The sequence below is a fragment of the Xenopus tropicalis genome, chromosome 3 (genome assembly GCF_000004195.4).
Source record: "Xenopus tropicalis strain Nigerian chromosome 3, UCB_Xtro_10.0, whole genome shotgun sequence".
NCBI classification, from domain to species: Eukaryota; Metazoa; Chordata; class Amphibia; order Anura; family Pipidae; genus Xenopus; species Xenopus tropicalis.
In genome coordinates, this window is record NC_030679.2 from 47,883,941 (window position 1) to 47,895,593 (window position 11,653).

An 11,653-nucleotide genomic window follows, 5' to 3' on the forward strand; every position below is an offset into this window, starting at 1 on the left:
AACTAAGATATAATTAATCCTTATTGGAGCCAAAACAATCCTATTAGGGCTCTGGTACACGGGGAGATTAGTCGCCCGCAGCAAAACTCCCTGCTCGCGGGCGACTAATCTCCCTGAGTTGCCTTCCCCCTGCCATCCCACCGGCGAACATGTAAGTCGCCGGCGGGATGGCAGACGCGCGGGGCGATTTCGCGCAAATCGCCCACCGCGTCTGCCATCCCGCCGGCGACTTACATGTTCGCCGGTGGGATGGCAGGGGGAAGGCAACTCGGGGAGATTAGTCGCCCGCGAGCAGGGAGTTTTGCCGCGGGCGACTAATCTCCCCGTGTACCAGAGCCCTTAGGTTTAATTACTGTTTAAATAATTTTATTATTTTTTATTAATTTATTAGCAGACAAGGTAGGAGATCCGAATTACAGAAAGACCCCTTATCCGGAAAACCCCAGGTCCATTGCCTGAGCAAATTGGTTTTGGTTAGCTGGTAAGCAATTGTGTAATCTATCTTATTTAGCATTAGTCTCTTATCCTGGTTATAATTTCTTAAGATGACACAAATTTGTTTGTGCCATTGCCTTCTCCCTTTGTACTCTAATGGAAAACTTCACCTTATGAGCAGTTCAGCTTCCAGTAACTTTGCTGTATAGCAGCTTCTGTCGTTTCCTGAATGCCTAGAGATAATTTGCATTCAGTAATAAAAAGAAGCTACATGTTGAGACACTGAGAGGTTTCTGGGCTCAATGCTAATTTCTTTAGTTTGTTATTCTCTATTCTTTTGTTTGCCTAAGAGAGGAAAATGTAATAATATATGTAACTTCCGGTGATATCATTCTTAGTTACTAGCTTTAGTACCTGGTAACTCCCTGCAACCCTAATACATTCTCATTCATGCTGTTATTAACTCATAAATGCTAATACCTAATAATCAAGCCTTTTCTGTGTTTCTGGGTAAAAATCCACCTCAAGCCACAGATAAGCATTTTTTCATCCAGTTGTGGTTGGTGCTTTCGTAGCAAATGAGCCCTTAGGAACACAATACAACAACAGAAGGGCCAAAAATGGATCAAAGTCAGGAATGTAACTTACTCAAAGACAGGAATGTAATTTACTGAAGTCCTGCATGCAATCCATGGTACTGAACAAAATATAAATTATTCTTATGTAGATTCTGTTGGCGTGCCAAATCTAAATTTGTGGCAAAGATGCCAAACTACAGAGAGAACTAAAGCAGGCTTTACATCATCTTTCTAACATTTGTTGGCCATTGACGAATTAACAGCCTTGCCTCTGTACATCCCCCTTTCTTATGAGCTAATAGACATATGCACTTACAAACCACCTGAATAGGGCTCCTTGTCTGCTGCACTCTCAGCTTCTTATAACTATTTACTAGACATGAAGACTTTAATTGTATTACAACAATGGGAAATCTGTGCCCCATAAGTACTTAGATTGCTTCTTTATGTACTTTGCTATGCCTAATATGTTTTTCTCATGTTTCAGAAACAAATTAGGAAGGATGTTTCTCTCTACATGCTGATTTTCCTAATAAAAGCAAACAGGAGTTTACTCCATTATACAGCCCTGTTAACATGACTAATGGATGGCACCATTTGATTTTCCAATCATTTGCTGAAGTTCTACCCAAGCTCCCATCCCTAGGGGACAGTAAATGATAAATAGAAAGAGAAGAGCAGTACTGAAAAGATCATAATAACCTGTATCAGAAAGAGAATAGACGCTGTCTGATTTTTCTAAATGTCTGAAACGTTGCTTTCGATTCTATAAAATATTTTTTCATGCTTACTTATTTCTTCTGGATATACATCCCTAATTAAAGCTATCCTCATGATAAAGATCTGTCTGCTGGGTCTAGTGCCAGTCACAGATTCATTATCATTGGTAGTGCTCCTTCATTATCATAAAAGCTTGCATATTAATGTTGTGGCCTGTTATTTTAAAATTAAAACCTCTCTTTACCTCCTATTGTACCATATAGGGACATATTTCATACAGAGGGATTTCAAATGGTCCTAAATAGGCAATAATAATGATTTAGCATCACAACATGCTAACCGGATGTATATGGCAAGGATTCATATGGTTACCAGAGAGTAAACATAGTAACATAGTAAGTTAGGTTGGAAAGAGACGTACGTCCACCACGTTCAACCATAATAGCTATATATAACCTGCCTAACTACTAGTTGATCCAGAGGAAGGCAAAAAAACCCCATCTGAAGCCTCTTAAATTTGCCGCAGAGGGGAAAAAATTCCTTCCTGACTCCAAGATGGCAGTTGGACCAGTCCCTGGATCAACTTGTACTCCCATAACCCTGTATTCCCTCACTTGTACTAAGAGCTATCTCCCCTACCCCTGTATTCCCTCATTTGTACTTAGAGCTATCTCCCATAACCCTGTATTCCCTCAATTGCTAAGAAGCTATCCAACCCCTTCTTAAAGCTATATAATGTATCAGCCAGCACGACTGATTCGGGGAGAGAATTCCACAACTTCACGGCTCTCACAGAAAAAAAATCCTTTCCCAATATTTAAACGGAACCCCCTTTCTTCTAAACAGAGTGGGTGCCCTCGTGTCCACTGGAAAAAACTCCTTTCCACAACAAGAATAGTGTGACATCTCAAGAATCAAAATGAACCACCAATACAGTAATTTCTCTGTGACATGGCTTATAGAGGCAATATATTCCTCACTTCTCAAGCCTGTCAATTTAGACCACTGCTAAGTAGCCTATATATTATAGCTCTTATGGAACTACAATTGATATATATACCAGATAAAGTAAATATTTTGGGAATAGCCATCATTTACCAGCTGAAAATGGTTCTTGATTCCTATCTCTTTAAACCAAACCATATTGTGTATTGGATAATAAATCTTTAAAACCTACTACACCTAATTGAAAATCATTTTCTATTTATCAGAAATGATAATTAATACTACACAGAGATAATAGGTTCCACAGTCCCCCAGCCTATAAGAAATGCTCTGCTTCAGTAGCATGACTAACTATAAAGACAAAAGCATTTTGCAGGATGTGGGACTCATTAGCAGTTATGTGATATATGGACCATAGAAATAAAAAGTGATTAGTGGATTTTGTAAGGAATGGTTACAATTATTCATTTTATTTTGTATACTGGTATTCTATCTAGATTATCTGACGTTATGAGTATGTTCTATAGCATAAGTCTGTGTTTTTGTACCAATGTATTAATGGGAACAATTGGAGATTTAAAAATTGCAAAGTCCTTATTTACTCTTATTTATATAGTTTTTCAAGTAGTAGCATTCATATGCTACCTATTTTTAGCCTGCAGCTGACTTTTAGGGACATTGGCCCTAGCAACCAAAAAAAAAAACTGATTGACTGTGACCAGCGCCGGATTTCTTATCCGGGTGCCCTGAGGCCGCCCCCATTCGTGGCCCCGTCGCTCATGCGCATGTGCGAACAGCAACCCCCACGAGCGTGCACATGCATCTATGGTCCCCATTTCAACATTTTGCTGCCCCCAAATTTGTGCCATTCTAGCCCGGACCTTTGTGGCCTCTCCACAAATCCGGGCCTGACTGTGACTCAAGCTCTGATCTCATTGGTTGATTTGGTAGGGGGGGGCTAATAATGGTAAATAATGTCTGGTTTATTTTCCAGGGCAACAAAAACACATTGCGTGCTAAGATAAGGTGGATTCATGAAAAACTTGTAGCTAGCAAAACTGCAAATTTCGCAGCAAAATTTTAAAATTTTGCTCACCCCTAAACACAGAAAGAAATTGCCAGCGCTCAGTCTAACCCATGATGTAGTGTTGACCAGCTGTTAGAAGCACCCTTGTGCCAGCGCTTGGTCCAGAACAGAAACCAAGTTCTTTTTTTGTGTTTTGTGTACAAATTGTAGCAAAATATTGCTTCTAGCTGCCATTCAGCCTTTAGAACAGGAAACTACTTGCAGGTGTAGGTAATTAGCTGGGGCCTAAAAGCTCCCTGCTCACTCCTGAGTTAAGGCTAATGCCACACCACGCATATGGCGTATATTTTCATCAGGCCGAAAACACGAGTGAATGCAAAGTCTCCCGTTTTTATGCAGATTTTGGCTACATGTGACTGTCCCCGAGCGTATTCCATTCATTTGGGTGCAGGCACAGGTAGGAGGGCCTGGTGCATATTTTCAGCAAAAGTTTTTCGGCTTGCCAAAAATATACACCATACGCACGTACGTGTATGGCATTAGCCTAAGGGTAAGAGCAACATGGTCTTACTACTCTGTTTGCTGGGGGGACTAATGATTTTAAATGCACTAGAGACATAGGCAGTGTAGAACATATAATGAGGGACCTTGATGTGGCACGTGAGCTTACATAGTAAGGCCAAAGTGTGGTACTAATACCTAATTTTTCTAACAATTATTTTTAAAGGCAGTAACTGCAAGCTGGCAAATACTTTACTTCTGTTTTCTCATCCCTATTTAAGAGCCTTCCAGTTCCACTTAATGTGTTTAAACATTAATCATTATATTATACAATAATAGGCATAGTTTATAGTTTGTTTTTGAAAAGGCCAATAAATAGCTGCTTTTCTGTGACAATTCTTGTGCACCACCTGTTTGTTTTATTAAATTCTGGCAAATTACTTTTTGTTGCATTCTGTTTTTAATCAGTCTGTGCAGTTCCTTTACATGCGTGGTTAAGCACAGCCGTGACAGGACTTTGTTATAAAGCTCTCACCCTAGTACAGTTGGATTTTTAAGGGGAGCAGTGAACTGAAATAGCTGTAGGCTTTGAGTCTGGAGCCTTGTGCTAAAGTAATGCAAGGATTAGCTATTAAGCCTTCCACTGCACTTCACACCTGGAGGCCACTGCACAGTCATTGCATCTGAATTCCTACCAGGCAATCAGTACCGCTATGACTTGTATACAAAAAAACCCACGTTTTTCTGGTTACAGTTTTATACAATAAAATAGCTAAAATAATCAATATGCTGTTAAACATAGTATATTTCTTAAATGAAAAATATACATATGTTTTTGGTATTCATATGTGCATAAGGAAAACTTTTTTCTTTGGAAGAATGGGAGCAAACATACTGCTTTTCACAGGACAGCCACATGAATGGTATTAAAAACGACAACAAAAACAGTCTATTGCCAATAGTTAGATAGGGATACAGTGCAATGTTAGATAAACTAGAGCAGCTTTTGAAGTTATGTTTTATTAGCAAAGTTTATTATTTAGATTGTAAGCTCTATGGGGCTGGGACCTCTATCCTCTTGTCTCTTTGATGCTTAACTTGTTGCAACTGTACCTTGTATTTATTGTTATACTTTGTATTTACTATTATTTTAATAACACCCTGTTGGATTAATCAGTTCTACTGTACAGCACGGAATACATAAGTGCACAAATCTTAAAGGAGAATGCAAGTCGAAATTTAAAAAGCATACTGCCCAATAGTTCTCCTATTATTTAGTAAAAACGCCACACTTTTGGCTCACCTAATCAAATATTTACTCAGTCACACTTACTTCACATTTTCTAGGACAGGCAGCCATCTCTAAAAAGGTATTCTCCCTTCCTTTCCCTCCTTGCTTCATACTGCACATGTGTTTCATTCCCTCCCCCCCCCCTTCCCCTCTGCCAGATCCGCTTCTGATTGGCTGGTGGGCATGTGTAGCAATTTAGATATGCAGTTAGTACGTAAGTAAGAATGCCTTTAGACTTACTTTTAAGTTATATTAACCTTTCATTGTCCTTTAGGGTTAGTGCACACAACAATTTTGTGTGAAAACTCAAATTTTTCATTGATTCTGATCTAAACACACTATTTTTCAAAATGTTCACAAAAGTCTAAAATGTTTGCACAAAAGAAAATACCATACCTGTATAAGCATGTTTCTACAGAAATATTGTACTTTGAAGATTTCTATTTGGTTTGGGTGCCAGCTCTTTGGTACAGGTACTTGTTCTGCTTTGTTCGGTTCTGTTACATTAAATGCAAATTTGCTGAAATGCAGGGTGAGATAACTTGAAGAATGTGTCTTTTTCAGGCTCTGCTATTATGAAACTTTCTAGAGACTTGCCAATGAAATCTAAATTATAAAATTTGAATATTTTATGCATCGACCAAAACCCAACATCAAACACTTAAAATCATTTTGAGTATGTGCAGCGCACACTGGGATTTATTTAAAAATTTCAAAAAGATTTATTATCATAAATGAAAACATGTTGTATACAACATTTCAGTTTTATAAATTCTGACCACAACTGAGATTTTTGTTTCAATTTCTTAGAATTTTGATAAAAATTACAACTGCATTTGTTGAATGTGCTCTTTAAGGTAAATGTGTTGCATATGAAGGTATTTATTAATTACTTTATATACAGGTATAGGACCTGTTATCCAGAATGCTCGGGACCTGGGGTTTTCCGGATAAGGGGTCTTTCCTTAATTCAGATCTCATACCTAAAGTCTGCTAAAAACATTATTTAAACAGTAATTAAACCCAGCAGGACTGTTTTGCCTCCAATAAGGATTAATTATATCTTAGTTGGGATCAAGTACAAGGTACTGTTTTATTATTACAGGGAAAAAGGAAATCATGTTTAAAAATGTGAATTATTTGATTAAAATGGAGTCTATGGGAGATGGCCTTTTCTGGATAATGGGTTTCCGGGTAAGGGGTCCGATACCTGTATCACTAACATATTCTGCAGTGCTCTACAGAAATTATACAGCAGACCCCATTTCAATGGCGCTTACATTTTAAGGGACCTGTACTATACACTTACATTATGGGCAGTTTAATCAAGACCCTATTAACCTGACTTTATATTTTTTTCCAAACAATGTGCTTACATGCACTCACTGAATGGCAATGCAGGGGTTAATTGCTCTTATTAGTGATGAGCGAATCTGTTCCGTTTCGCTTCGCCGAAAAATTCGCGAATCTTTGAAAAGATCCGCGAAACGGCGAAAAATTCGCGAAACGGCGAAAATGTCTTGCGACAAAAAAAATTGTCGCCCGCGGCTATTATTTTGTCGCGCGGCTATTGTTTCGTCTCCCGCGGCTATTGTTTTGTCGCGCGGCTATTATTTCGTCGCGCGCGGCTCTTGTTTCGTCGCCCGCGGCTCTTGTTTCGTCGCCCGCGGCTATTGTTTTGTCGCGCGGCTATTATTTCGTCGCCCGCAGCTATTATTTTGTCGCACGGCTATTGTTTCGTCGCGCGCGGCTATTGTTTCGTCGCCCGCGGCTCTTGTTTCGTTGCGCGGCTCTTGTTTCGTCGCCCGCGGCTATTATTTTGTCGCGCACTATTGTTTCGTCGCCCGCGGCTATTATTTTGTCGCCCGCGACTATTCTTTTTTGACGCCGGCGACAATTTTTGGACGTGCGGCGAATTTTTCCGCGGCGAAATTTTTCATCCGTTTCGCGAAACAATCCACCAATGGCGAAACGCGGAAATTCGCCGCGAATCCATGCCTGGCGAAACTTTTCGCCCATCACTAGCTCTTATGCTTCTAAGTGGGTATATATGCATAAGAGCAATGCATGCATACATTGCTGTATAGTGACCACATTACTATTCTGAAATCTGAAAAATGTTCTTCTCAGAGATCCAGTCACAGTGGGTGGGTAGGGCAGAAAGAATACTAAATTATGTGTTTTCACCCATAATATCACAATTTGTTGTGCTTACTGAGCAAATTATATCAGCTGCATTATTATTAACATTGGAGACAAACATCACCAGTGATGTTGCCCATAGCAGCCAATCAGCAAATAGATTTGATCGGTCATCCACAAGTTAGAAAACTAAAGCAAAGATCTGATTGGTCGCTAAGGGCGACATAACTGATGATGTTTGTCTCCAAGCTATTCACAAAGAAATGTAGTAGAAGTCTCTAAAATGCTATCTATCAACTTGTTACAGTACAAATAATACCACTATGTGGAAATTGGCCATAGTAATAACAAAATATAATTCTCACACTTTTTGCTAGTGCTACTGTTTTAAAATGACGAAGAGTACGTGTGGCTTTAGCAAGATCATTTTGTCTCCTGATATCTAAATACAATATAAAATTAGTATATGGAGGTTACAAAGATGGTTCTTGGTCTGTATGTTATGTTTTATTTAGATTACTATTCCAGGCATAGTTTACAGGATAAAACATCTGGGAGAGTGTTATAAATGCCTTGACTTGTTTTTTGAGACAACTGCTTCTGCTCCCCATTGTTTTCTCTCCTGCTCTGCATTGAGTAAGTAAATACTAGAGTGCCTTAAAAAACAAACAGGCAGCACTAAAACTGTACACAGTGGCACACTCAATCATGGGGCAGTAGGTTTCCTCTGCTTGCTGCAGAGCTGGTGATTTGCCCTTTGACCATCTGCCCTTCCCATGCTCAGAAAGTAGCAATAACCCAAATGATCGACCTTCCTGAAAGGAAAAGAAAGAACAATTAAAAAACACACCATCATTTTAACATTTCACCATCTTGGATAGGAATTAGACCACCCAAAGAGTGATGGATAGTGATTCTGCCATTTTAATATCTGTGGGAATTTGAAATGTTTACAGGGTAACCCTTTTGAAATAAAAAAATAACAAAAGTGGTATAACGGTGATACCTTTATTGGCTAACTAAGATAATCATAGCAAGCTTTCAGAACATTTTAGTTCCTTTTTCAAAAGGGTTACCCTGTAAACATTTTTTGACTGGCTAACACGGTACATCACCTTTTCCTGCATCTACAGCTTCCCTACATATATGGGAATTTGAAGAAATACTTATATGAACCTAATGGCTAATGTTCTCAAGTGCATTTCTGGAATTTGACTTGCATGTAGTATTCAGTATGTATGTATATAGTGCTACATATGTACACAGCACTGTACAGCAGAAAGTAGTAGTGTATAATAGATGTTCAACTAAAGACAATATGGAATAGTGTATGGGCTTAATTGTCTGTTACATGTATAGTGAGTAAATCCTGTCATGTATAGAGAGATCATGTGATGGAGACTATTAAGGCAGTTATCACAGAGTGCAAAATATCTAAACCTCTAATAAGAACTGGTCACTGTTAATCCTCAACTACCACTATTAGCCCCTCCATTCTCATAATTATATTTTAATGATCCAGTGCCTGAGCAGGCACTCAAATGCAAATCCCATGGAAAGCAGACAAGATATAGGTAAAAATAATTTATTTAGCCATTTTTAAGGTACATGGAGCTTTTTATTGCACTTAATTATAAGCTAACCAGTCAGTTGTTTACAGTTAATCCATGTGTCATATTTTGAGCCCCTGTGGTGCTCCCTAAACTCTAGGCCCAACAGAATTAATAGAATCTGCTATTTTTATAGCAGCTCTAGTGCTCACAAAATAGAAAGGGTATAGATTATAATGTTGCTTTATGAACTGTCATATCCCATCATAGGTCTCACTGCACACACAAAACAATCTGTTCTGTATGGGTGTTCAGACAAATTAACTGGCCCAGCCTTGTAAACAGTCCTGCCCTGCTGCATTGATTTCTCAGTTTTGCACTGAGACCTCATTAGCCCAAGTACCCCTATCATGGAAAGATAACAATTAATAAGTAAAGAAGAGCGAGTTCCTTGGAGAATCAATCCCATGAGAGTAAACTCTCAGATCCTGGCAGAAGACCCAAGTCAAGTCAATGAAGCGCATGCTGCATGTCAGTAAGATGTACAGTATACACAAGATTTATATACATAATATTTCATTAAAATAGCCTAATCATTTTCACAGAGCTTATCACTGCTTGCTGGTAAAGATTATCTGTCTTTTGTGTTCAGGGACACAACTAGTATAAGAAATGTGTAGTTAACAGCTGCCAAAAACAATATTTAATTCTCAGAAAAATTTATCAACGCATTTTGTTTCTGCTGTATTTGCGCAGTAATTACATAGGGAGGGATCAACGGAGAAGAAAGATCTTGCTCTGATGTATTACAGGAGACTTATGTGCCTGTGTGTAGGAAGATGTGGTACTGCATTTACGTCAACAATGAAGTCTTAAGGCAACAGAAACCACAACCACCAGCAGATCTGTCTTTTGAGGTGGGGCTGTATATAAATCATTTTCAAATTATCTAATTGTTAGCTTTATATAAAAAAAGTGCATCTTATCAAAGCCCCTGCTACTACAATGAATGACCCTGACTATCTAGAACAGGGAAACAACAAGAAATCCTCTGCATGCACCCATTACCAATATATATAGGACATTAAAACATTCTGTTCATTAAGCTGCCGAGAAATGCCCTCTTTAAGCAAAACAGATTATTTGTCCATATATTGCAATATACTTTGTCATCCCCTCTGACCAGTCCTACACTCACTTATATCTGATTCATTAAGAATTCTACTGCTTCAATATACATTTAACAAAGGCACTGAGTTTTACTTGCAAACTACTTGCTTTCAAGGTTAAAACCCCCAAACTGTTGCCCTTTTATTTGTCCCACTAGGAGACTAGGGGTGCAATGAAGTTGTGACCACAAAATACAAGAGATCCATTACCAATATATATATAGGACATTAAGACATTCTGTGGATTAAGCTACCAAGAAGTGAGAGCTACAACATGGAGCTGGTCACTGCCCTTGTATGGACTATAGCAAAAAGGCGAAGTTGTGCTCAACCATTCAATTCTAGAACAAGGGTCCCCAAGCCTTTTTACCCTGGAGCCACATTCAAATATAAAAAAAAGTTGAAGAAGAACACAGGCATTCAGGTCAAAAAGGACCTGTGGGCTGTTTTAGCCCTATGTGGACTGGCAGCCTACAGGAGGTTCTGTTTGGCAGTAATCATGGTTGTTTATGCAACTAAAGCTCCCTCCTGAAAACCAGGCTGTCCATGTAAAAACTGGGCAGGTGGTAACCCTATGTGCAAATGTTATAGGTACCTTAGATTGTAAGCTCAACTGCAACACGTCACATAGTTTAGGCCCTAATCCCAACTTTACTGTACCCCTGATAAACTATGTTGCTCTCAACCAAAAAGGAATATAACTCTAGGCAACAGAATTATTTGACAATTTGCTTTAAATAGTGCTAAGACATGATTTGTGTAAATCAATTGAAGACTGCATTAAAATATTTCCTGTGTGAATGAGAACAACTGTTTAATGCAGGGGTCCTCAAACTTGTGAACCAAGAGGCTGTATCAAGGGCCCCTCAGACTGTCGGGGGGCCGGACCACCATCAACCCCCCCGTCATTGGCATACTGTGGCACAAACTGGTCGCTTTCCCCCCCTTCATCGTAGTCAAACTGTGGCCTAAACTGGTTGCATTCCCCCCAACCCCTCCCCCCCGTTCGTCTGTCCACCCTCCCGTCTCCAGCGCTCTGACCGTCTGTCCGTCCACCCTCCTGCTGAGTCCTACCTGTTCCAGTTCCCCCTGGTCTGCCGTCCGTCCTCCCTCTCAGCTCCCCCGCTGAGCCCTCTCTCTCCGCTGCCAGGGGTGAGGAGGGGGAATTTACCTGCTGGTTTAAAGTGTAAAATTGTATTTAGAATTTGCTATGGATATATGATATGTTATTTGCAAATAAACATGTTTATGAGTAGGATAAAGGACAGAATAGCTTTGTTTAAGCTCTCTGTACA